The sequence below is a fragment of the Bidens hawaiensis genome, unplaced genomic scaffold, assembly GCF_021521415.1.
Source record: "Bidens hawaiensis isolate Kalapana, Puna unplaced genomic scaffold, B.hawaiensis_p1.1 tig00008819_1, whole genome shotgun sequence".
Classification (NCBI taxonomy): domain Eukaryota; kingdom Viridiplantae; phylum Streptophyta; class Magnoliopsida; order Asterales; family Asteraceae; genus Bidens; species Bidens hawaiensis.
Genome location: NW_027491636.1, coordinates 478,621 through 489,548, shown reverse-complemented (window position 1 = coordinate 489,548; position 10,928 = coordinate 478,621). Strand labels below are relative to the sequence as shown.

General features: G+C 46.3%; 1 pseudogene across 1 annotated transcript; it reads right to left on the bottom strand.

The window, feature by feature from the left end:
* Positions 1-8,611: 8,611 nt before the first annotated feature.
* On the bottom strand, positions 8,612-10,500 carry LOC143530035 (transcription factor MYB48-like; annotated as a pseudogene). Its single transcript, XR_013134780.1, has 3 exons — positions 10,341-10,500; positions 9,995-10,124; positions 8,612-9,212 (listed from the first exon to the last, which is right to left on the bottom strand). The product of XR_013134780.1 is annotated as a transcription factor MYB48-like (transcript).
* Positions 10,501-10,928: the final 428 nt, after the last annotated feature.

The following is a 10,928-nucleotide window of genomic DNA, read 5'->3' as shown; positions in this document are numbered from 1 at the left end:
GAATATAAGTGTATATTAAGAGATTGCTAGAGCAGATATCAGGTATAAGATGTAAGAAACAAGATAAGATGAGATGATCATACCATTTGGGGTATTTATAGCCGAATGTAGGTTTCCAAGAGGGTATAGCCGGTTGAATAGTATTCCTGTTCTACCAACTGTGGCCTACACACGTGCCATGCTGGTAGTTGGTGGGTAGGCAGCGGCTGACAGTGACCAGGCCTGCTGTGTACTATTCCTTTTCCACCAACTGCAGGCTATGCACGTGGTATGACAGGAGTTGGTGAGTAGGTAGCGGCTAATAGTGACATACAGTACAAGAGCATGCTGCTCGCCATACTGTTGTCAATGGGCTGTCGTATCTCTGGTCAGATCTTTTGCCCATACCTCGTCAGGTACAGTACAAAAGATCTTCCAGTATCGTACGGACTGGCTCATTTGGGCGGGAGTATTCCCCCTCCCGCCTTTGTGCGGGATTGTTCCCGGCTTTGCTCATTCCTTCAGGTGACTACTGAATTATTGAGAGCTAAGTGCCTTGTGCGTGTAGCCTTGCTGCGCGGGTGGCCTTCCTTGATGGCTTGTATCCGCAGCTGCGGGAACAGGCGGAGTACTTCACCATTGGGAGGCATTTCCTGCGGGAACAGCTTGCGTTCTGCGCGTAAGGACGTCACGTCTCTGAGCATGGTGGGTCCTGCGGATCCAGTTGGTTTCTGCGCAGACGTCTCTCTTCAAGGTGAGTTATGTGGGTCCAACTGGGCTCTGCTGGGACCTACCTCTTCAAGTTCCCCCAGTCCAATGTTCTTCTCATGAGTGTTTAATAAGTGAGGTGAACTTTCGGACTTAAAGCAAAGGGTTTTTGAAAAGGGTTTAGTTTTAAGGTTTTCCATGGGGATTCTTCCCGCGGAAGTCCTTATGTCACTTGCAGAAATTCCCGACTTTCCTGCTTGATCTTTGGGTATGATGCGGGTAGGTCTGTAACCTCCTCGCAAGTCAGGAGCGTTGAGTCCCACTTGTGTGGATTCTCCATGAGGTTTTGGTAGTTTTGAACATAGTGATCAATTATGTTAAAACCACCAATTCCATCTTGGAGCTTCAAAAAATGTAGTTCTCGACGTTCCCGCTATGCGGGGATGTTATTCCCGTTTCCGCAAGCATTGCCCAGAAGATCCTTCTTGGTTTCAATTCCCTGCGGAGCGCTAGGTATGTGAAGGGTTTTGCCTTGACACTGTACCCGCACTTGTCTTACGGTTATTTTACTTCCAAGGTATTCCTGGCGTCAATTCCCTGCGGGTGCTAAGTATGTGAAGGGTTTTGCCTTAACACTGTACCCGCACCCGTCTTATAGTTACTTGGTCGCCGAGGTATTCTTGGCTTCAATTCCCTGCATGTGCTAAGTATGTGAAGGGTTTTGCCTTAACACTGTACTCGCACCTGTCTTACGGTTACTTGGTTGCCAAGGTAAGGGGTATTTTCCCGCTTACTTTTGAATCTTTTTGAAATTTTGAAATTCGAAGAGTTGGTGAAAGGATAAGAACAGTCCAAACTGTTGAAACGTCGTCCGACGGTTTCTTCTGACTGTGTCAAGACATGCAGGAAGTTATGGTGACGTGACAGTACATGGTCATTCCAGACGCTTTTTCAGACGCGTGGGCGCGATTTTTCGGGCGCGTGGCCGCGAAATTAATGGCACGCGTCCTTTCAACAGCTGTTGCCAGCTTGCACTTTGCCACGGGTCATAGTTTCATTGCACCTGCGATTTCTCTCTCTTCCGCATTAAATTCATCGCATTAATTGCGATGAGTATATAAAGGGGGAGAGGGTCTCTTGTAATTCATACTTTCACTCCTCTTCTTGTAAACGATTTCCGGCGAATACTTTCTGCCAAGCATTCTCCTGAAATCACTCTTCTTTACCTCCAAACCATGTCTTCTACCTACGATTTTGAAGCTGCTGCCGAAGAATCTGACGTGCACGTCGAGATCCCGACGTCTACGTCTGATAAAGACGATAAGAGCACTGCTGGCGAATGCCAGTGTGCTCTTCCGGCCGACCTCTATCGGTACGTCATCCGGAAGTTCATGCTCGAGTCGTTCGAGCCTGAGTTTCCGGAGTCACACCAGACGGTGTACGATGCCCCCCAGGGCAAGATAGGGGTGGACGCTGCATTCTTCGTTTATGGGAATCTCAGGTTCCCATTGACGAAGTTTGTATACCGTGTCTTGGAGAGGCACGGCGTGCATCTGACGGAGGTACACCCGATGGCGATCGCCAAGATCCGCCACTTTGAGTGGGTGTGCCTCATTCTGGGCGTGGAGCCCCATGCTGACCGGTTGATGACCTTCTATTCTTGGAGGTGCATCCAGGGGTGGTACACCTTGGTCAATCGGATCAAGGGGTTGAAGATCTGCGCTACCGAGCGCAGTCTTCGGTCGTGGAAGCGTGAGTTTTTTTATATCTTCGCTCGCGTCATCCCCCTTGCGATGACCTTTAAGAATGGGAGAGCACTCCCCGCCCTTCACGCCCTCAACTACCAGGAGGCGGAGTGGTTCGCCAAGATCTCCCGGGTCCAGACTCCGGTATACCGCTTTGCGGAGTCTGGGATGGTGATGCTTGGGATGAGCCGGGTGTGGAAGGAGGCGTCACAGGTTCCCATCGTCCTCGAATACGGTTTGAACTCTGTCCCTTACGGTATGCTCTGTCTTCTTTGTTTATATAGGTTTGTCTTCTAACTGTTTCTTTTATTTCAGAGGGGAACGACTTGCAGTCGCTCCAGCATCCGCGGGAGGCTGATAGTCCCGCTCGGATGGGTACTCGTGCTCTAGATGAGAACGAGTTGCCCATCCTTGAACAGACGGCTGATCGGTTCGTGGAGGTCTACCCGCCAGGCCACGAGATCCTGAGTGCCAGGCAGCCAGGTAAGGAGTTATTCAACCCTCGACCCCTCAATGCTGAAACCTCTGCTGGAATTCCTCTAATCTTGTGTTCTGATGAGGAATCCGCATATGGTCATCCGTTGGTGCAGAAGAAGAAGGCTGCCGGCGGGAAGGGGAAGGCGAAGGTTGCCTCCACTGCCGATCCGGTGCCTCGGTCTGATTCAGAGACCGAGAGCGAGGAGGTGGCGGGGAACCCTGGTGGTGATAAGACCACTGCTCCGGAGGCTGAGACGACCGTCACCTCCGAGCAGCCCAGGACGACGGTGAGCGACGTGAAGAGGCCGGCTCCATCGGGTTCGTCCCCGCCTGTTCGCACTTTTAGGCTCAAGAAAACCCGTAAGTACAAACTTTACTTTTTAACTTCATATCTTTCCGCCATTATACTTATATCTTCTTTGTGCAGGCGTGGATGCTACCGCATTCCAGGGTGGAGCGGGGAGGAGCACCTCCGGACCCATGACGGTAGGCTTGGTCAACCTACCTGAGGCGATGACCCAGGCGGCTGCACCTGCTTCAGTTGGTTCAGTTGCTCACCCAGTTGGGCCAACTGTTCCAATTGTGATGACCTCTCCGCCGGCTGTCAGTGCCATATTTACTGAATCTTTCACTGAGCCGGCGGTGACTATTCTGCGGGTACTTCCGCAGCGGCGACCACGGTTGTGAGTTCACCTCCGGTGAGTTCACCTCCGTTGGTTTCTACGGCAGCGGCCTCCATGCCTCCTCCGACTTCGGCAGCTACGGCCGATCCTCCAGGTATGCTTGGGGCTTCTCGCCAACCTCTGCCTCCTTCCCATCTGCCTGACCTCTTGGATGGATTTCCCTTGGGTTCAGGTGATGGGTTTGGCGGCTATCGGCCTGTTGTCGACCCTACAGGTGCGTAGGGTTCTTTTGGCCTTTTTTTTTTTAATCATCTTTTCCTAACTGCCTTTTGTTTTTTGCAGTGTCGGATTTCAATGAAGTGTATGTTCCACGATGGAACAACCGCCGAGGAACAACCCTTCGCACGCCTGTGGAGTGCGTGGAGTGGGCTCGTCACGCAGCTCCCAGTGGTGCGTTGGGGGAAGCCATGGCTAGCTACCAGGAGGGTAGGCTAACCAATGAGCTTCGAGTTCTCCTGGCCAGGATGCAGCCGCGCGTCGAGCTGCATTGTCGTGAAAACGACAAGTTAAAAGCAGCTCGCATCCAAGAAGTAGCTCAGGCGCGGGCTGTCCGGGAGGAGAATAGGAGGCTTACCGCAGTGGCTGCGGAAAAAGAGAAGGCCTTCAAGGCCCTCGAGGTTGAAGTTCAGGCCCGGCTCGAGGCCGTTCCAAGGCTGCCCAAGCTGTTAACGAACAGCTTCGGCTGGCTAAGGAAACTGCACGGAACGCAACCGAGAGGGCCACCAAGGCTGAAGCTGTTGCTGAGCCTTTACGCCTCGAGAATGAGGAACTTAAAGCCAAACTAGAGGCGCTCCAACAGGCTCATGATGCCTTGGCGATGGAAGACGCCAAGAAGCTCCAAGAGATCTTGGACCAGAGGGGGGTGCTTGACCATACTGAGCGGAAGCTAAAGGGCGTTGAAGAGGCTGCGGCTAAAGAAGTGTTGCTTTCCAACCTTAACAAAAGTGAAGCCGAACGCGCCCGTAACCAAGCTCAAGCTGCCCTCCAGGAAGCTCTGGTTACCAAGGAATGGCTTCTTCGAGAAGCGTTGTCTTAGGTAAGCTTAGCTTCATAATGTCTTCACGCTTTTCTTTGTAAATAGAAAAGTTTTTGATACTTGTATATTTTTTTTGTAGGTTGTGCATCGAGTCTTCACGGACACATCGTACGACGATGCCATGAGCGTAGCCCTCAACGCTTCTCATGAGGATGGGGAAAAGGCCGGCTTCCTGCTTGGTCTAGGGTTCGTTGAGAAAGGCATCCCGCCTTCAAACTTCCCTTTGTATGATGTGGATACTATAGCTGTTTATGACCAAGCAGTGAATCAGTATGCCGCCTTCCCGCATCCGGTGGTGGAGAAGGTGAACGAAGTTGCTGCTGCTGATGATGGGCTAGCTATCCTTAAAGCTTTCCTTGAACCGCCACGCTCTACTGATGGTGCTGGTCCAAGTGGAAGTGGTCCTGAAGCTTGATCCTGAAGATCCCTTCCCACTGTTAGGATAGGTTTAGCTTGTATAGATTTATATTCTTGTAGACGGGTAGTTACCCGGCCCTTCTTGTAATGAATATTATGAAATATAAATCTTTGTGCGGGTAAGACCGCTACTTTCACTGGATGACTTGCTTTATAAACGTTATATGACTTACTCATGCATACTTTAGTTTAAATTAGCAATTTTCCAAGTGTTTAGAATAAGTTAACCTTTGAACGTGGTAGATAATAGGTTGAAGTTTTGCTTCCTCCTTCGTGATTGTGCGGGTAGGACCGTCACTTGCACTTAGTAGGATGGCTAAACTTTACCTATATCTGACCTGCGTGGAGGTGTTGAGTAAATTAACCGTTCGACGCGCGGTTGTTAATAGGTTAGTGTTCAGTTTCCTCTATCATGATTCGTGCGGTTAGGACCGGCACTTTCATTTAGTGGGATGACTGAACTTTACCTATGACTGACCTGCGTGAAGGTTTGCCGTTTTTTGGGTTTATGCGGGTTTTGCCGCCTTCCCCACGCAACGACTTTCCACGTAATTTTGCGGTGAAAACCGGCTTCAGTGTTGAGTAAATTAACCGTTCGACGCGCGGTTGTTAATAGGTTAGTGTTCAGTTTCCTCTATCATGATTCGTGCGGTTAAGACCGGCACTTTCATTTAGTGGGATGACTGAACTTTACCTATGACTGACCTGCGTGAAGGTTTGCCGTTTTTTGGGTTTATGCGGGTTTTGCCGCCTTCCCCACGCACGACTTCTTTCACACTTATGTATGCGGTGAAGACCGGCATATCCGTGTGGAAAGTTCATAAGTATAAATGTAAAATCATCAGCGTCGATGTTCTAAGGAGAATCATTTCCATTAGAAGTGGCTCTGGGCCTTTTCTTTACAAATTTGGAATTGATCTACATGCAAACTGTGTAATTGAGCTCCCTTCCATGTTGTTGTGATGGGAGTGCCATCGAGCTGATATTCACCTGGTTCGAGATTTCGTTGTTTACGCAGTATGTAGTCTCCGGCATTGAAGCTGCAATTTTATTCGTGTTTTCCCCAGCTGGGGTTCTACACGCATCAGCCTGCTCAGCGTTCGTTACGCCACGAGGTGTGCGAGCGTCCCATCTCTGACAAATGCTTCGACGATGTCCTTTACGTCTGTGCATTCTTCAGTGTTGTGGCCTTTTGTCCTGTGAAAGTCACAGTATTTGCTCCGATCAGCATTGTGACGATGTCGGATTATTGGAGCCTTTGGCCATGGGAGCTCCTCAGTGGCGAATATCTCCGTGACGCTTTTGGTGAGTGGCGTCCATCTGGAGTTCTGGTTCGACTGTACGTTATCCCTTCCGCCTAACCGATGTTGCAAGCCGGATGAGGTGTCAAAGTTTACCCTTGACTGCCAAATGCCTAGCTTCCGCTTTTTGTTTAGTCGGGCGGTAAGGACGTTGTCTTCTCTTGTTTTCTGGGTGTAGAGGTTTGTGCTCTGGGGGAGATCTCTACCCAGTTGCTTCTCCGTTTTCGCAAAGCGTTTAGCTGCTGTCATGATGGCATCCCATGTGGATGGAATGCCATCTTTACCCGTTAAGGTGCGGATGAGCTCTGGGTCGTTCGCGCCCTGGATGAAAGCAGCGCGAACACGATCTTCGCTAATATTACCCAGACTTAGCTTCTTTGAGTTGAAGCGAGTGATGAAGTCTGGCAAAGATTCATCTTCCTCTCGAATGCATTTGAGGATTGTCCATTGCTCTTCGGTATACTTTCTTTGTTGGCTGAAGTGTTGGCTAAACTTCTGTTGGAAGTCTGCCTAGTCGTAGATGTGGTTGACCGGTAGACGATCGAACCACGCTCTAGCTGGCCCAACAAGCGTCATTTGGAACATGTAACACCACGTAGGTTCCGTCCAATTACTGACGGTTGCCCCCGCTATGAATCTGTTTAAATGATCGTCTGGATCAGATATACCATCGTAAGTGCCGATGTTGGACATCTGTTTGGCACTTTTCGGGGCGATTGCTTCCGCAATGTCCCTTGCAAATTTGGACGTTCCCGCATTTGCAGCAGTTGGTGTAAATGTTTTGGAGAAGTCACGTGGGTTTCCACCTGCGTTTTTTGGTTTGAAGGTTTCTCCAAAATGCCTTCTCGGTTGGGAGTCCGTTTCCTTACGCTTCCCTTTCGCCCTATGACGAGGGTTTGCGTCACTATCGGATTCCTCCGAATCATCGTCAAAGTACTCTACGAATTCATCAGCCTGTTGGAGTAAACGTAAGCGTTCATCCAACTCAGCTTGGAATTCTTTTTGACGTGCTTCCGCCCACGCTTTAACTTCATCGAGTGTTTGGCGGAGGAGCCTCGTTCGTTGTCTCTCTAACTGGGTATCGGTGAATCCCAGTGAGCGATTGTTTACTGCACTTGCCCCAGCTTGGGTAACTGGGGTAGTGTTCGTAAAAACTGTGTAGTCGCCGGTATTCCCCCCAGTAGCTGGGGTTGTGGTTACCGGAGTTTCTTTAACCATCTTTCCAGAAGTTTGAAAAAACTGAAAAGAAATGAAGTTCTAGCTTTTATGCACGGATGGCGCCAATGAAGAAACACTAATCGACCCACGGGCAGATTACGGATAATCTGGGGGTTAAATAGATGTTTCCCACGAGGGGTTAGACCCGGCAAAGATGGTTCTTCTGATAACCTGCAAAACAGACACCGTGAGCTCGTCACTGAGAAGGGGGGGTACCTCCTTGTGACCACCCTCCGGCGTGAGAATCAGACTAGATTGCTCTTGAATATAAGTGTGTATTAAGAGATTGCTATAGCAGATATCAGGTATAAGATGTAAGATACAAGATAAGATGAGATGATCATACCATTTGGGGTATTTATAGCCGAAGGTAGGTTTCCAAGATGGTATAGCCGGTTGAATAGTATTCCTGTTCTACCAACTGTGGCCTACACACGTGCCTTGCTGGTAGTTGGTGGGTAGGCAGCAGCTGACAGTTACCAGGCCTGCTGTGTACTATTCCTTTTCCACCAACTGCAGGCTATGCACGTGGTATGACAGGAGTTGGTGAGTAGGTAGCGGCTAATAGTGACATACAGTACAAGAGCATGCTGCTCGCCATACTGTTGTCAATGGGCTGTCGTATCTCTGGTCAGATCTTTTGCCCATACCTCGTCAGGTACAGTACAAAAGATCTTCCAGTATCGTACGGACTGGCTCATTTGGGCGGGAGTATTCCCCCTCCCGCCTTTGTGCGGGATTGTTCCCGGCTTTGCTCATTCCTTCAGGTGACTACTGAATTATTGAGAGCTAAGTGCCTTGTGCGTGTAGCCTTGCTACGCGGGTGGCCTTCCCTGATGGCTTGTATCCGCAGCTGCGGGAACAGGCGGAGTACTTCACCATTGGGAGGCATTTCCTGCGGGAACAGCTTGCGTACTGCGCGTAAGGACGTCACGTCTCTGAGCATGGTGGGTCCTGCGGATCCAGTTGGTTTCTGCGCAGACGTCTCTCTTCAAGGTGAGTTATGTGGGTCCAACTGGGCTCTGCTGGGACCTACCTCTTCAGGTTTGTTGCTTTACTTCCGAAATATAGAATAATACATAATCTAGGGATTTATTTGTATCTACAAGCATTAAATATGTAACTTAAAGAACTACGTAAGCCGGTTAACCTTGTGCTAAATTGCTCGCTTGTTGTCGGGAAAAAACACATTGCTTCCTATCGTCTCTTCACTGTCAATCATCCACAATGTGTTGAGAGAATAATCCCATATGGGAGAAGTTGCTATATCATTGTATGACCAATAACACTTTTTACACCATCATCTTCTAATAAATCCATATCTTGCCATATCTCATCCATTGAATAATACCCGTCTTGTCCTTCACTAGTGCTATTTACGCTAGCAGTGCACTTCGACTTATGGTGGATAGTCACCATTTCTAAGCCCCCGGTGTCATAAAAACTTCTTTCTTTGGTTTCAGTAATTAGCATGGAATCAACAATTGGATTGCAAGTAATTGAAGAATAGCTAGATGAATTTGACACTGATGGAGATGAAAATAATGCCCTTTTCTTCTCTTGTGCCTTTTTCCTCATATGCGTCCTCCAATAATTTTTAATCTCGTTATCAGTTCGTCCAGGCAGTTTTCGAGCAATCCTAGACCATCTACACATTAATATTTTAGTCAGATACATGTAAGTGAACAACGGTTTATAAACACTAGAAAACGGATATAATTAAGTACAACTTGTTTTTTTGTCATTTCTTGACAACAATCATCATAAAGGCCACTATATGATGAGTGTATGGGGACTTTGTCCCTCTTGAATTCCAGCTAAACATTGGCCTCCCAGTTATTAAATTATTATCAATTATTTATTATCATATAAATTAGTTATTATTTAAAATTCAGGTAGTAACATATTCAATTAGTTCACCTTATAATTAATTTATAATTACAATATATATTCACCCTCAAACTGCTTAAAGGCATGTCCGAGCTACACCAAGAGACCATTCAAAGATGCAACCATGCCGAGCATATTAATCCAAAAATAATGGTAGAATAATTCGGGTCTACTTTATAAGTTCATGAACTAAATGAAAAGTAATAACAGGAGAATATAGAACAAATACTAAGTTCTGTATACTTGTTCCAAATCAATATCATAGATTAGGAAGACATTTAAAAAACTAAAAAATAAAGAAATGTCTATTAAAAATAGACTAGTTGGATTTTAATGATTCAAACTATAAGCCATTACCCGATAATTACTACTCATACCGTCAATGTTATTAATAAACACTTCTAACTTAAACTTTGAAGAAAAAAGAGAAAATATCTACAAAATATCATGATTAATCTTTAGAAAACAAAATGCCTATTAAAGAACACTTCAAAATAATTATAGTTATAATATAATAAATAAAGAGACAAAAAAACAAACCTATTTCCCCATTTAGCATGAAGCTCAACAATTTTCAGTTCTTCTTGTGGAGTCATCTTGCCTCTTTTCAAACCAGGGTGTAGATAGTTCACCCATCTCAATCTACAACTCTTACCACTTCTTTTTAAACCTAAAAAAAATAAATTTTCAAGAAAAATAATCCCCAAAAATACATATTTGGGTACGTTAGACAGAAAAGAGATTAATTCGGTCTGTAAGAATAATATAACTATTTGCTTTTTTTGTTTACACATAATTTTTTATAACCAACAAAATCTTTAATCCTAATAGTAATCGAATATTACTACCTATTTTTTCATTTTTGTATCTCCCGCCACCTTCAAACCTGAAACTTTTGCTATGAAATCCCAACGTCGATCTCCAAACATGTTTACAAAAGAAACCAACTGAACATCTTCTTGTTCAGTCCATGGTCCTTTCCTCATCATCATCAACATCATCATCTCATCTTGTTGCTCCATTTTCTCTCTTTTATGTATATATGTTCTTGTGTTGGAGGTGAAGTGAGTGGGACTAAACTAGAGTTCTATGTTATACTGATGTTCTTATCATGTTGTTTAGTTAGTGGATAGATTAATCTTGTGATAGGGTTTTGAGTATGACTCAAGACTTAATCATCACCGTCCATTTTGTTGGTGGAGGTCTTCTGATAAGGGAACCCTACAAGGTCACAAACTTGGTGACGTCAGCCCATTTATAAAGGTTTTTTATAGGGGGTGGTGGGGTGAGGTGTGGTGTTTGATTTTAGTCTTTACTCCTTTCACCCTGAATGGGTTGATAAGTGGATGTAGTTTTCATTATGCTCCTACAAATCACTATCTGGTTAATGATTCGGTGTTTCTATTCGAGATGTGTATGAATCGGTTTAGTTTGACTAATATGGTTTTTGAGTTTTTGAAAGTCGTTCTATTTT